This window comes from Schistocerca americana, chromosome 2 (genome assembly GCF_021461395.2).
Source record: "Schistocerca americana isolate TAMUIC-IGC-003095 chromosome 2, iqSchAmer2.1, whole genome shotgun sequence".
Classification (NCBI taxonomy): Eukaryota; Metazoa; Arthropoda; class Insecta; order Orthoptera; family Acrididae; genus Schistocerca; species Schistocerca americana.
This window is the reverse complement of record NC_060120.1, coordinates 838,599,990-838,615,593: the sequence shown is the minus strand read 5'-3', so window position 1 is coordinate 838,615,593 and position 15,604 is coordinate 838,599,990. Positions and strand designations below refer to the sequence as shown.

Genomic DNA, 15,604 nt, shown 5'->3' with positions numbered 1-15,604 from the left:
CATAAAAGATGGAAAAGATACATCTTTTAAACAACAGTGTGCAGCGTAGGCTCGAATAAGTGGCCCTGAATATGACGGAACAGCTAGTGAAGAGACTGGTCTTCATTTTTTGCCTTGCAGTGTGAAGATTTTGCTGATCTAGTTCAACAATAGTATACTGCCCATTCGTGGAAGAGAAAAAATAGTTAAATACTATTGTTTTCTACAAAGTTGGAAAGAACAACATCAAAGAGTTCTGATGCATTTCCTGCCATTAATGAATATTTGGTTGAAAATCATTTGTCTAGGGACAGTTACGGGAATTTATACTGACGGAGCACCAGTCACGTTAGGTTCATGTTCGACCAAAGAAAAAGATCCTACTTTCATTCATTCTTAGTGTGTAATCCACAGACAAAGCTCTAGCTTCTAAAACTTCACCTGACACACCGAACACCGCACCGAAAGTGGCCGTCAGTGTAATTTTATTAAGTACTGTAAATATTCGGTTTTTTTCCAAGTGCTATGGAATGCCCTCTGTACTGAACTCCAATCTTCAATCTTTCATACACAGCTGTCGTGGCTTTCGAAGGGCACTATGCATAGCAGGCTGTGTGAACTGAAATAAGAGGTAGAACTATTTCTTTTGAGCCAAGGGAAAGCTGAGCTTCATCATTCATTCTCTGATGGCAGCTTTATATTTTCTCCAGTATACCTTGCCGACTTCTTTGAGGTCCGGAATAATCTGAATTTGAAAGTACGATGTAGAAACACCACGTAACGGATGTCAGTGATGCCGTAAGGGCTTTCTTGGAAAAGACACAACTATGGAAGTGACGCCTAGACGTTCCCATTACTACTTTAAGTAATTCCCTCGATTCAGTGAACTACAAGATAGGCAACAGTGTAATGTCAACGAGTGCAGAGGTATCATCAGTGAAAAACTGAAGTAGCTTCAAGAAGAGTTCAAACTCTATTCCCCTCATTTGTCGTCAGAAAACTAGCAGTACAAAGTAGCAAGATCACTCTTCCTGATAGCATACAAGAGCATACAGATGAATTGAAAAATGATTATAGTGGCAAAAAACAATTTTAGCGAATGGGATTGAAAGAATTGTGGGCCAGTATCCATCATATTTATGCAAGAGTGGGAAACGCATCCGTAACAATTCTCGTACAATGTTCATCTACGTACCGACATGAGAGCGAATTCTCGATGCCAGTCGTCATAAAAAGAAAACACCGCAGTCGCCCGTTAGTGACGAGTGACATTATTGTTCTCTAACTAGTTCGAAGCCAAACATTCAGCAGCTGCTTAAAGAAAAACGATTTTAACTGTCTCATTGATGATCTGAATTTTTCTTGTGACTTCCATCACATAAAAAAATGTTAAATGTGAAAAGTGTTCAACTGAAACTAGTATCATTAGGTATTTTTAAGTAAGAAATTCCTATTTCGGCTACCACGTCCTTTGGGAAGCTATAGTTTTGTTTTGCTGTACACTTGACAACTATCTTTAACTAAAGAGTGGATTGGAGATTATTGCCAAATAAAGTTTTCGGAAAGGAACAAAAAAATTAATAAATAAATAAACATAGGCGGCACGAGACACTCTGGGGTTGCAAAGGGAGGTATCAGGTAGAAAAGTTTGGAAACCACTGTTCTAAACCTTTCCGCGGTTTCTCGCGAAATGGGAGCAAATGAAACAGAAGTTTGCGATTCACCCGTAAATGTGGACGTTCAGTCCAGCGGCCGCCTTGATGTTATGAGATGCCTAAACTTGGGCTTGCAAAGGGTTTCTCCATCTTGTTTCCTAACATTTCTAAGATGGTCCATAGTAATACAAACAACACTACACAGCACGAGCACTCATTGGTCCGCACATCGTAGATAAGTGCTTACAGTACTATTATAGGGGAGAGAGAATAACTCAATGAAGTAATTCGCATGTTCAACGAATTCCCATTAAAATGAATGTACAAATTTTATTTAGGAAGGCGTGCTAGTTCCCGTTTACGGTTCGTGACATTGCGAGATGCAGTGTACTGCTCTGGGGAGTTGGTTGTCGCTACACCTTGCCTTTGATACTATCGTGGTCTGTCGATAACGTTGACCGTCACGTAGAGGTCTCACATCAATGACTTTGTGGTGTCATGTGACACTGAACTTAATAGACTACGTACACAGACCCGAGTATGACATTAATTTGTCATTGTAGATTTAAGTTTCTCCCAAAAACCTTACATTCAATATGATATATCTACCGGTTCTATGCTTTTAGAATGCACGTGGCTGCTACTTGATGTATAACAAGTCAGGGACGAGTATTGATGTCTGGTTACGGTGTTTACACAGAATTATCGTTGCTTTCTTTCCCGCGATAATTTTTACATTTAGTTGTTATGTGAGTGTTAAGAGTTTGGTTTGTATCAGTGGATTTCCTTCACGCTCCTTATCTTGTGAAGATAGGGTGTTAAGTCGGTCGAGAAACCGAGATACTTGCATGAGCTACAAAGACCACGTGCAAGGTGTTAACTGCAGGTACTCCATGATTTCTTTGCTTGCACTTTCGTAGAAATTACTCGTCCCTTGATGCTACAAAGTAAATAATTCACGGATGATAAAGCGTTGCCTTCTTTTCGTTTCACTAATGCTAATTACGGAAAAAATACTAAATTAAACGAACTAAATTCAACACAGCTGCAAAAAAAGTACGCAGAACCTGCCAGCTCGAGACCATCTTTACCAATGTTGTTAACGATAGCCTCAAATGAAACTGTAACACTTTATTTCCAAGTGTGCGAAACAAGACGATGATAAATTTGAAAACATTGATGATTAAGAAGACTTCATAGAATTTAAATTCCACTATTCTGCCTTTGAGGCAGCACTACTTCTAACGCATTTACTTTTTCAATGGTCTCACTTGTTGACGCCCTGGCAAACAACCCGAGGACGTTAAGAGATACATGCACTATTTCGTCCGTCTATAACTACACGGAGCCCAGGAAACCAGGATTGTCATTAATTTTATTTCGGACAGAGATTTTTATCTTTTAGTGAAAATTCTGAAGCTCAGAGAGCCTATTTTTTATGGGGTAGCTTTGAGAAAATTATTCAATAACGTGATTAATGAACTCCAGAGAGAAAGGTTCCATGGATAAAAATATGTATACTAGGGTCATTCGTAAAAGACGGAATGTGTCTCTTGTACGAACATAATAAACATACAGGGTGAGTCAGCTAACGTTACCGCTGGATATATTTCGTAAACCACATCAAATACTGACGAACCGACTCCATAGACCGAACGTGAGAAGAAGGGCTAGTGTAATTGTTTAATACAAACCATACAAAAATGCACGGAAGTATGTTTTTTAACACAAACCTACGTTTTTTTTAAATGGAACCCCGTTAGTTTTGTTAGCACATCTGTACATATAAACAAATACGTAATCAGTGCCGTTTGTTGCATTGTAAAATGTTAATTACATCCGGAGATATTGTAACCTAAAGTTGACGCTTGAGTACCACTCCTCCGCTGTTCGATCGTGTGTATCGGAGAGCACCGAATTACGTAGGGATCCAAAGGGAACGGTGATGGACCTTAGGTACAGAAGAGACTGGAACAGCACATTACGTCCACATGCTAACACCTTTTTATTGGTCTTTTTCACTGACGCACATTTACATTACCATGAGGAGGTGAGGTACACGTACAGACATGGTTTCCAATTACGGAGTGGAATAGAGTGTGTCCCGACATGTCAGGCCAATAGATGTTCAATGTGGTGGCCATCATTTGCTGCACACAATTGCAATCTCTGGCGTAATGAATGTCGTACACGCTGCAGTACATCTGGTGTAATGTCGCCGCAGGATGCCACAATACGTTGTTTCATATCCTCTGGGGTTGTAGGCACATCACGGAACACATTCTCCTTTAACGTACCCCACAGAAAGAAGTCCAGAGGTGTAAGATCAGGAGAAAGGGCTGGCCAATTTCTGCGTCCTCCACGTCCTATGAAACGCCCGTCGAACATCCTGTCAAGGGTCAGCCTAGTGTCAATTGCGGAATGTGCAGGTGCACCATCATGCTGATACCACATACGTCGACGCGTTTCCAGTGGGACATTTTCGAGCACCGTTGGCTGATCATTCTGTAGAAACGCGATGTATGTTGCAGTGCTCTCCGATATACACGATCGAACAGCGGAGGAGTGGTACTCAAGCGTCAACTTTAGGTTACAATATCTCCGGATGTAATTAATATTCTACAATCCAACAAACGGCACTGATTACGTATTTGTTTATATGTTCAGATGTACTAACAAAACTAACGTGGTTCCATTTAAAAAAACGTAGGTTTGTGTTAAAAAACATACTTCCGTGGATTTTTGTATGGTTTGCATTAAACAATTACACTAGCCCCTCTCCTCTCGTTCGGTCTGTGGAATCGGTTCGTCAGTATTTGATGTGGTTTACGAAATATATCCAGCGGTAACGTTAGGTGACTCACCCTGTATATCATTTGGCACACACTTTCCCAGTACTCTACATCGGCGCCTTGAACGTTCGGGGCCATGAAGGCACGCTGCTAGTTCTCATCGCAGCAAGATATTTCGTCATCTTCAGAAAGCGGAAAGTAGAGTGTGATGGGTATGAGTTCTACATCGGTCATGGCAAAGGTTTAACCCAATCTCTCAGCGACTCAAGTCTGTTTGCCAATTTTTAGCCGTGAATGTGATCAGAGCCCGGAAGTAACGTTCAGTAACATCTTTGTCATAGACTACCCCAAGAACACCATGTATATCATACGGTCTTAACATTTTTCTCTTGCGAAAAATAAGGAACGGCTCGTCCTTCAGTCAACTCTGTTTAGCTTCACTGCTCACCAAGAGAGTAATTCTGCTCTACGACCTGTAGAAGGCATCTGCCTTGATGGAGTATGGCTGGTTAATATAGAGTGTAGCTACGACATTTCTCTGCGCTAATGCTCTTCATGTTACGAAAAAACCTCCGAACAGTAAACATTAACGTGTCGGGGCAATAGCACTCAACTCCGTTGCAGACCTTGGGGATCTGTGATGGTGGAAAATTGTCTCCCCCGTCGAGGTTCCTCCGTTTCCACGAACGGACGGTAGTGCGAGGGTGCCTTTTATGTAAGGGAGGTGTGGGAAGCATTCCACTGCAGGTAGTCCCTTTTGGTGCGGGCGGTAGGCATCCGCTCATTGTCCTGCAGAAGCTACATGCCTCGTGTAAGCAGACCAGGTAGTCGAAATCGAAGAGCGTCTTTCAGGCGACGAACTGGCTCATGTCAAAGTTGCACTAAGCCCTGATCGTTATTTTGATGTAAACAAATTGAGAAACGCACTTTATAACTAAAGCATGTAAAAGGTGAGTCTTACAAATACAACAATATTGGGCATGAAATGAAGGTCATTCACTGATATAAACCTGCAGATCATTCTAAAATGTATGACAGAATTCTTTATTATACCACATATTAAACCGTGCACAGTTATTCGTATATACAGCATGGGAAGGAAACTGGCTTTCTTACTTGTGTAACTCTGCTGCAAAAAGACATTACCATCGGACTATCCTTCTTTGTATTGGGTCACTTTCCCCAATAATCCCAAGCAATCCATCTAGAGGTGACTGTGGTTAAAGCGCCGGAGACACATTCGAGAGGAGCAGGTTTCCGTCCTCCTCATGACATACAGATCTAGGTTTTCCATGTGGTTCCGTAAATTAGGCAAGGGGGTGCGTGGTGGTTCCTCAGAAAACGTCCTTAGCAATTTCTCCTCCATTGTTTTCCGTCTCGAATGTACACTTGGTGAAGTGGATATTAAGAATTTTTATATATATATATATATATATATATATATATATATATATATTTTTTTTTTTTTTTTTTTTTTTTTTTTTTTACAATCGCGCGAAGTGGTGCGTTGGTGAAACGCTTCTTGTATTCGAGGAGACAGTTGTTGGATCCTCATTCGCTGTTCTGGTTTGGGTAAGAGCTATGTTGTGCCCCCCTCCCTTGCATTTTTCGTTGCGTATGTAAAATACATGTACGTAATATGCGTCAAAATACGTACCGGAGATTTGTCTATTATATATTATAGCTTTTCTGAACTCAAAGTATTAGATTTCATAACAAAAGTACGTTAAATAAGGCCCTCATAGAGACACCGCTATATATCAGTCTGTCTCCACAGCAAAAATTGGGGCGGGGATGGGGAGAAGATCATTACCATACTCGTAGCGAATGCGGAGATCGTATCTTTCAACAAGACACCTCCGATTTCCTTCCCTAACCCGACCTAATGCTACTACTACGTCTCTAATGACCATACCGGCGACCTTAAAACTAATCTTCCTTCTTTATACGTTAATTCTTTCGTACATAAACTGCACTTTACCTGGTATCCTGCCAATGAATCATAAGTTACCAATTTATCAGCGAGTGAGCCTACGTGACTTTAGTTTCTGCCCTACTAAATATAGACTTAAATGTACGCACGTATGCGCTTGCCTTGCTTTGTCGTTAAAGAATCCTCACTAGCTTTAAAGAGTAAGTGTTGCTTAAAGCGCGTGAAGAACACTTAAATCCTTTTGTTAGTAGAAAATATGGACCTCTCTAAACAAGAAAAAATCAAAATTGATTGTAGTGATTAAGATACTGGAAGTTGACATAGATATTGAGTTATACGATTGTTTTTATTTTATATTGCCACGCATTTTTAACTTGAGCTTTAACTCCTTAGTCGTGTAGTCGAAGGCCTGATACATTTTTACGTTTTGTGAAGCTGGAGTGTAAATTTCTTTATATTTAGAGCTAGTTGCCAATTTTACACAGGGCTGGTATTTTGTCGGACATCACTTCTTAGTAGGTAAATTCATTTTTTGTTTTAAGTAGTTTAACTATGTTACAGAAATGATGTCTAGCTATGTGAAGATCCTTCCATGTACTAAGCACACGGTTTAAGAAGACGACAGGGTGGTGGCTGATAGTAACACTCGTATAATGCCGAATTTTTACGAGTGGCATTGGTAATCCAGTTTTGCGCACAGTTGATCTACTTTTCTGAAATCAGTGGACCGCTTTCTGTCTGTCAGAGAAATTAATAAATCTGCACGGACTAGGCATACTTCCTTAGGGAAAGAACCACAGGAACAGTCTTGTAAAATTTTGATAGTGTATTTCAACTTCAGGTCAGAAGGGTGGTATCATTACCGGTTGCCACTTATTACAGGGTCACTATCAGATGATCTATTAAAAGGAAGGGTAAGTGGTATAGTAATGTACTAGATAACTAAATTACGAAACAAATTAACTTCTATACACGACCAAATGTTCCTATACACGTAACGCACAGTAATCCCCAGGCATCTTCAGTTGACGAGTGACTATGTAACGTGTTTAAGTACTCGTAGGCGTGTCTGTGTATACAAGTTAATTTGATTTGTGTCTTAGTTCCCTAGTATTTTTCTGTTCGCCTTTTCTTCCTGTTTAAATAGATCGTGTGACTTAAACTTCATACGAAGGGCGTTTGAAAAGTCCGTGCAAAGTCCGAGAGATGGCACCACCAGCGCGTGTCGAGGTCATGTTTAGTTAGTAGCATCTTTGGAAAGAACGCACACCAAGTTCCAGCCATATTGGTCTATTTATTTGTGTTTGGCATTCGTGTGAATCAAGGAAGTCGAGTGATTGTCAAAAAATGGACGAAAAAGAATTTCGTGTCGTGATTAAACATTAATTTATGAAAGGCAAAACGCCTCAGGAAACTAAAGAGAAGCTTGGTAAACATTACGGTGACTCTGCATCTTCGATTAGAACAATTTATAAGTGGTTTCAAAATTTTCGGAGAGGCCATATGGGCACAAGTGATGCTGAACGTTCTGGACGCCCTGTGGAGGTTACGACTCCAGATATCATTGATAAAATCCATGATATGGTGATGGATGACAGAAGAGTTAAGGTGCGTGAGGTTGCTAGTGCTGTGGGTGCCTCGAATGAACGGGTACATAATATTTTGCATAAACATTTGAACATGAAAAAGCTGTCCGCAAGATGGGTTCCGCGATCGATCACGCTTGACCAAAAACGGAATTGTATGAAGAATTGCAAGGATGGTTTGCAGCTGTTCAGGAAGAATCCGCCAGACTTCAAGCGTCGTTTCGTCACTGTGGGTGAAACATGGATACATTACTATACTCCTGAGACCAAACAACAATCTAAACAATGGGTCACCAAAGGAGAATCTAAACCAAAAAAAGGCGAAGACCATTCCTTCGGCCGGAAAGGTTATGGCAACTGTCTTTCGGGATTCGCAAGGGATAATCCTCGTCGACTATCTGGAAAAGGGTAAAACTATTACTAGTGCATACTGTTCATCGTGACTGGACAGGCCGGTCGGAGTGGCCGTGCGATTCTAGGCGCTACAGTCTGGAGCCGAGCGACCGTTCCGGTCGCAGGTTCGAATCCTGCCTCGGGCATGGATGTGTGTGATGTCCTTAGGTTAGTTAGCGGTCGCGCGGTTCCAGACTGAAGCGCCTAGAACCGCTCGGCCACACCGTCCGGCGGGTTTTTCAAACGCCTCTCGTAATGGACGAAAAACGCGTAATGATACCAGTTGTAACCAAAGGCAGAAATCAATATGTAAATGTTCGTTTGTTCAAAATCTTATTCCCCTGAAAGTACTTCACCGATTCCTTTGAAATTTTGACATGAAGTTGAATTCGAAAACGCACGTGTTTCATATAACTGTTTTTTTTTTTTTTAATCTTCTTCTGCTTCGTTAGGAACCTTCAGGATCGCGTATGGCTTGTTTTGCATGTCTTCTTTCTTCCTATACCTCTTCATTCTCTCGCTTCTTCTGTTTCTTTCTTCTTTTGTTAAGACAACATTGATTTTGGTGTCCGGCCACCTGTGACCATCTGCCAACCCTTTATACTTCTCCCTATCCTGTACTACAGCCTGCAGATTCTTTTCTTTTATTCCTACAGCCTTCCAGTCATCTCTGGCTTCCTTCGCCCAGTTGTTTCCCGTATGACAAGTTGGATTCCTTAACTTCTTAGTCAACCCCTCCTCGTCCATCCTCATGATGTGCCCAACAAAACGTTACCTCCTCTTCCGTATCTCGCTCGATATGAGTTCAATATTTTCATAGAGTTCCTGCCGTGTTCTGTCTATCCAGATATCCTCATGTTTTTGGTGCCCCATTCTGTCTCTCAAACTTTTCCGCTCCTCCAACTGTATACAAGCTCTCTTGCCGAGTGTGGTCGTTTCTGATGTATACAGAGCAGCATTTCTTACAGTTGGTTTGTAATGTCGCAGTTTGGCATTCTGTGACAGATTTTTCTTGCCATACGCTATTTTCAGCGCATACAGAAGCTTATGCAAAAGCTGTCCCCTGTCTACTGCGCTACTGTTGCGCTATATGCCACCGTTATCTTCTCCCCCAAAAAACGAAAACCGATGAGTTTCTCAACCACTTGGTCATCTATCTTCCAGTCGCACTCAGTGTTCAATGTCTTGGTCGTCTTATATGCAATCTTCAGTCCGACCTTTTCTGCTGTTTCGGCTAGATTTTTTAGTGCTGTCTTTGCCTCTTGTTTTGTCTCATTAAGAGTGCTATGCTATCTGCGAAAGCCAGGCAGTCCATTGTTGCATTATGTTTGACCTTGTATCCTATTTGCATACCTTTTATCTTCATGTTACTATTTGTCTCCATTGTCTCACTACTTCGTCCAACACCAGATTAAATAAAATTGGTGACAGTCCATCCCCTCGCCGGACTCCTGTTTTCATTTCGAAGCTGTCTTACAACGTACTGCGATGCCTGATCCTGGCAGTAGTGTCGCTTAACGTTTGCTTCATTATTGCATGTGTTGTAGCATCCAGTCCTCTATCTTATAACACATCAAGCAGAGTACTTCCGTCAACTGAATCATAAGCCTTGTGGAAGTCCACAAATGTAACTATTGTCTTTTTTCCTTTCCTGTGTCTGTGTTCTATTATCCTTTTTATTCCAAATATCTGTTCTGTACAGTTCCTTCCTCCCTTTTTTAAAGCCACACTGATACTCTCCTATTGTCGGCCCCAGTTATTCTTCTACTCTGTTAAGCAAGTTTCTCGACATAACCTTGTACCCTGTTTTAGAGAGAGAGATGCCCCTGTAGTTATCGGGTACTTTCTTGTCTCCTTTCTTGTGTAGTGATATTATAGTGTAGTGGTATTATAATGGCTTCTGTCCACTCTATGGGTATTTTCTTATTTCTCCAGGTACCCATTATTATGTTGTACATACTTCTTTCTATTTCAGGCCCACCCCACTTGATCTCTTCAGCACAGATACCATCATTGCCTGATGCCTTGTTGTTTTTGAGGTTTTTAATTGCCTCTGCTACCTCTGCCCTGATGGGTGCATTGTCTAGGCTATCCTGACTTTCGTCCCTAGAGTGTGTCCACTTTACTGTCGGTGCTTCTGCATTCAGCAAATCCCTAAATACCTAGCCATTTCCTCACACAACTCTTTCTCTATTTTATTGTGCCATCTTGTCCTATTACGAAGGGTTCTTTTGCCTCGAAGTCTTTAATTCTGCTCTTCATTTTCAGAAAAAGACTCGTGATTTGTGTTTCTTGAAGCTTGTGTTTGCTTCAAGTTTCTCATTACATCTACTTCTCTTGGCATTTCTGATAGTTTTGCTAGCAATTTTTCACGCATTCGAAGAGTCTGTTCTTTATATATATAAAAGGGAAACCTTGTTACCAAAAATCTCGAGAAGTCCTTGACCGATGTACTTTAAATTTCTAACCAGTACACTAGTGAAAATAGTGAAACGTTATTAGCAAACAGGAAAGTTGTTTCTATAGCGTGTCTTCATATGGTTAGATTACTGTTACCGAATCTGAATATGCGGTAACAGTAAACAAGGTTCGAGATTAGAGGGCGGGGTGGGGGGGATACAAATCGTGATGGTGATGGTCAGAGGGCGGGAAGCAGGAGAAAATGGAGAGAGAGAAAGAAAGAAAAGACGGCTAGGGAAGGGGAGGAGGAGAAGATGAACAGAGAGGGGGAGGAGGTGATGGACGAAAGGAAGGGGAAGAAGAAAGAGATGGATTAGGAAAGGAGTGGAGAAAATGACCAGAGACGGGGGAGAGGAGTAGATCAGGAAGTATATCGAAATCTCATACATATTGGAAACGTGTTCCTTTTGTTTCCTTTCTTTTCCATTTAACCAGGTGAGCCACAACAACGCGTGGCCGGGAACAGCTAGTATGTGATAAGATTTATCAATCATTTGCGAAAGCCAAGCAACACATAGGAATCATTGTAAAATCACCCATCTTGCAAATGTTTATTCCTTCTACTTATTTTACGCCAACGCTCTATACCTCGTGGAATTAGGCGTACGGTTCTCGTCGCGAGCACTCTCATCGACAGTTAGCGGCCTATGTGTGTGAAGTACGTCGAGCGGTGCTTCTAAGAAGCGATTTGTCCGAGCGCGGATATGATGATGATCTGGACGTGGACACTTCTGTTATCGCCGTCTCTTCCCACGGCGCTCCGTGCTAATTGCGCTGAATGTAAACGTCATGAGGAACAGAAGCCTGCTTTAAATTGCCGATGGGAGCGGGAGATAACGAGTGCGTGTCGGGAATGCAGCCCCGAGTCTGTCTTCCCATGGATCCCTTTTCGGGGGAGGGCGAAGGTTCCGCTCGGGGGAAATGCGAGCCGAGTGAGGCGTGCGGGCATTCCCCCCTCCCCCTAGCCTCGCGCCGTGTGACAGGTTGGCTGGGAAGCGCCAGTGGGGCCCGGGCACATGCGCAACAGCGTGGCGGCCCGTTCGCTCCCCGAGCTCACAGGGGCGGAACTGCCAGTCGCGTCCCGACCACAGTTGCAGGTGTCAGGTGGTCGCGCTCGTGTGAAACGCAACATGGTGACCGCGCTTCAGGAGTAGTCAGTCGCCCAGCGGACGCCGGCCGCGGCAAGTCAGCTGTGCTCTCGAGGAGGAACGACGGCGCAGAGGCTCCGAGAGACCTGTACAATTCGTGAGTAAACGGTACCGCCATCTGCAGTAATTAAATAGTCTTGATTTGTGAAAGAAGGGGTGCGTTCAGAGTCTTAAGACTGCGATTTTGTGGATTTCTTCTTTACAAAATAGTCAGGCAAAAACCATGTTTCTCGACATCATCTGCCCCCGTACACTCTTTTCACGTCGACGCTTGATTCAATGGCAGCTGCGAAAGCTTTAGGAGTTTATTTTGACCACTGTAGAGGCTGATCCAGTAGCGGCACGACTGGAGAATGTGCGACCGCGAAGTGTTTCTTTCGTCGTTGGAAATGGACAAAAATCGCTAGAATCCATGTCAGTTGAGAAAGGAGCACGAGAAACTAATTCTAAGATGTATTCACCCAAACTCTCTTGCTTAGCGTTCGCCCGATTCGCTGGCGCATTGCCTGGATAATAGAGCTTAGGTGTAGCCTTTGCGACTGATTTTCTCGCATTGTTTCAAGGAGCTTGTTTTTCAAAATACTACCTCTCTCGTGTCACCGTACTGCCCGTTGACGATCCTCCAAAACGTCCCCACGTTTCGGTTCATTGTTGCACGACGTTCGGCCTCCTCAGAACTAACGCAGCGATGAACGCACACTCCGTCCATATGTCACACCCCCACCACCGCGCCCCTCTCTCAATTGGCGTTGATTTGCAGTGGGTCCCACACCACTGTAGAGGGAAAGACGAGTGATTTCTCGCTGTTCGTATCATTTCTAGTTCCGAAAATCTAAGCACCATTTACAGTTCCAAAACGCTTTTAATGTGACAAGTACATTGTTGTCTGTGTAACGCACACGCTAAGACTACCAGCACATGTTTTAAGCCAAAGCACAAGTTTCTGTCTGCTCCCAGTCCTCAGAAAAAGAATCTGATGACTTGGAACTTGAATGCACCTCTCGCATTATTGCTAGTAGAATGCATTATTATTTGTTATGTTCTCTTCATTTTTTTTTTTCTATGGCATTGATTACAAAATTGTTCGCGTCTCCAGTTTTTGTGTACATGATCAACAATCGCAGACGTGGCTCCAGTAGTGTATAAATTGCTGCAACTCGTGCAAGGTAATGCCCGTAATCGAGAATGCCCGTAGAACAATTTCAGACACTACCATCACGTCGGGACAATCTAGACGAAAGCATAGAAGAGAGACGATTTATTCTCCCCAAGCAATTGTGGCTCGTGTTAGAAGGGTGTGCAAAAATCCTGCTTCCTCGAACCCATTTTTCACATAGACGTCGTGAGAATAAGGTACAAGTAATAGGCTTGAGTTGGAGCAGTGTGTTTCCGTCGCTCTATCAGCGAATGAATTTGAACAGAGTTGAGTGGTAACAAAATTGGTCGTGTATTCATTTTTTTCTTAATTAACAGATGCAGATTTGGCTCGTGGATGTGTACATACTGCCATCTTGTGCAAGATAATTGCCATAAACGAGAGAGAATCTGAAGGTACCCCATTAGTGCCACATATTTCAAATTGCTCACCGTAGTACAATGAAACAATACGAAATGCAAAGAACGCTTGAAATCATTTGCAGAGAAGGCTGCAATTCGTAGCGAGAAATTTAGAAAATGGCATCTCTGAGGGAACCTAAGTGTAAGACGCAAGTGCGACCTATTCTAGTGTACTGTTGCAGTGTTGGGCTGGCCAGCCGGTCACGAGAGAGTTGAAGAAATTCAGTGACGCACTGCTATGGTCCCGTGGGTACTGTCCAAACGAAAGTATAACATATGCTTATACATGTAAGGCGATTTGTTCTTCCCACAAAAGACTATCAAGTAAATGTAAATCTAGATTAAGTGTGTGTGAAGTTTGGCCAACAGTGGACGCCGTTTGTGTACAAAGAAGAGCAGTGCGAATGTCCTTTTTTGCTTGTTTGACTCATACTGTGTTCTCAAGAAGCGGTATTCAAGGCGGATCTAGGAATATCCTTGTGCACTCTGCATATTGCTCCCAAGGCATTAGTGGTTATGAAATTGTGTATTGTTATCTGCAGTGTGGTCGCTGAGTCACTAGAAGTTGCTCGGTGCATCAGACGCGTAAATTCGCAGTTGGCACCCACAGCTGATGCTGCTGTTTTTATTCACAATATTTCGACGAGAAAAAGAAAAAAAAACTGCGCTGTTCGTTGGTTACTAAATTAAACGGACATGATGAGAACATTATCGGGTAGAGAAGTTAAGAACATAGTATCTCCATTAGCACCACTCATTGTGTGTGTGTGTGTTGTACCGCCCTTCTAGTTGACTGCTTGCACAGTCACTGATGACAGTGGCATAACTTGAGGGTGGAACCATCTGCTGTCACTTGTCATTGTCATCTTAGAGAAGTTAGCAAAAAGGAAGCTAATTTGAGTAATTCTTCCAATAGTTAGATATCTAGTAGTTATTAGAGAGTGGAACTGGTGTAATGGACATGGCAGTTGTCAGTACAGAAATACTAGTAACCTTAGCGTTCAGTGTACCATCAGTATGAGCTCGCTAGCGGATATTAAGATCTTTCTGTTGATTCTTAGCGAGCAAGGTAACACAATGGTATAGACACTGTACTCGCATTTCTTAAGACACCGTTATAAACTCCTGTCTGGTCATTCACATTTAGGGTTACCGTTTTTTTAAATCCTGCTAGGTAAATACCATCATGTCTTACGAAAAAGGACAGTGCCGATATCTTGCCGCAATCCGAGATTGCTGCGTCTCTAGCCGTCTCGTCATCGAAGCCACGTTGAACCCTAACAGTCATCCCTTTCCTCTTTGCTCTGAGCCCACAGCTCGTGGTCTAGTGGTTAGCGTTGTTGCCTCTGGGATCACGGGGTCCTGGGTTCAATTCCCGGCCGGGTTGGAGATTTTCTCTCCCCGGGACTGGGTGTTTTGTTTGTGTCGTCATCATCACTTCACCATCGTTCGTGAAAGTGGCGAGACTGGACTGTGTAAAAACGGGTAATTTATACGGGCGCTGATAACCGCACAGGTGAGCGTCCCCCCCAATCCAAACATGTTCATCATCTTTGCTCTGTAAAAAAATTTCTCAGGAATTGTTGCAGAGGATGACGAGTAGTCTTTCGGAGTTGTTCCACGTGCATTACTGGCCGAATTAGAGAGAACGAAGCAGACAATAAAACTTAAAAAAGTACTTTTGCAGACAGCTACACCTGGTAACGAAGTATCGGAAGAGTATTTTCTTCGATGCTGTGTCGAATAATGTTAGCAATTGCCCTTAGGAGCGGTAAACCTTTAAAAAGGTATCAAAATTTGAGTGACTCAAATGTGTTGGTTTAGGGGATGTAGAAACAAATACGAAAGTAATCTCCGCTGACGTAGGCAGCTGTTAAGAAGGAAAGACCGCTGGAATTGCAGTTCTGTAAGTTACGCAGCTTTTTACTGCCAAGAAAATTATCCTGGGGAGACAAGAAGTTTATCATACGCCTCTTTCGATGAGGACGGCACACTTTGAGAGAAGAAACAAAAATTTTGATAAGGCCTAGTTCGACAGCCTTGGTAATTTTACTGAAAGTTGTCATTCCGCTTAGACTGTAGCAAAAATCTTTATTGTGTA

General features: G+C 42.6%; 1 protein-coding gene across 4 annotated transcripts in view; it reads left to right on the top strand.

The window, feature by feature from the left end:
* Positions 1-15,604, top strand: part of LOC124595561 (suppressor of hairless protein) — a 211,707-nt gene that overhangs the window by 132,000 nt on the left and 64,103 nt on the right. Inside the window, exon 1 of one of the 4 annotated variants that reach the window (XM_047134345.1) lies at positions 11,866-12,043. The exons of 2 other annotated variants lie outside the window; for them this stretch is intronic. The gene's annotated coding sequence lies outside the window, so the exon portion shown is untranslated. Of the gene's footprint in view, positions 1-11,865; positions 12,055-15,604 lie in introns of those variants that run through there. One more of the 4 variants, XM_047134346.1, reaches the window with a different exon arrangement.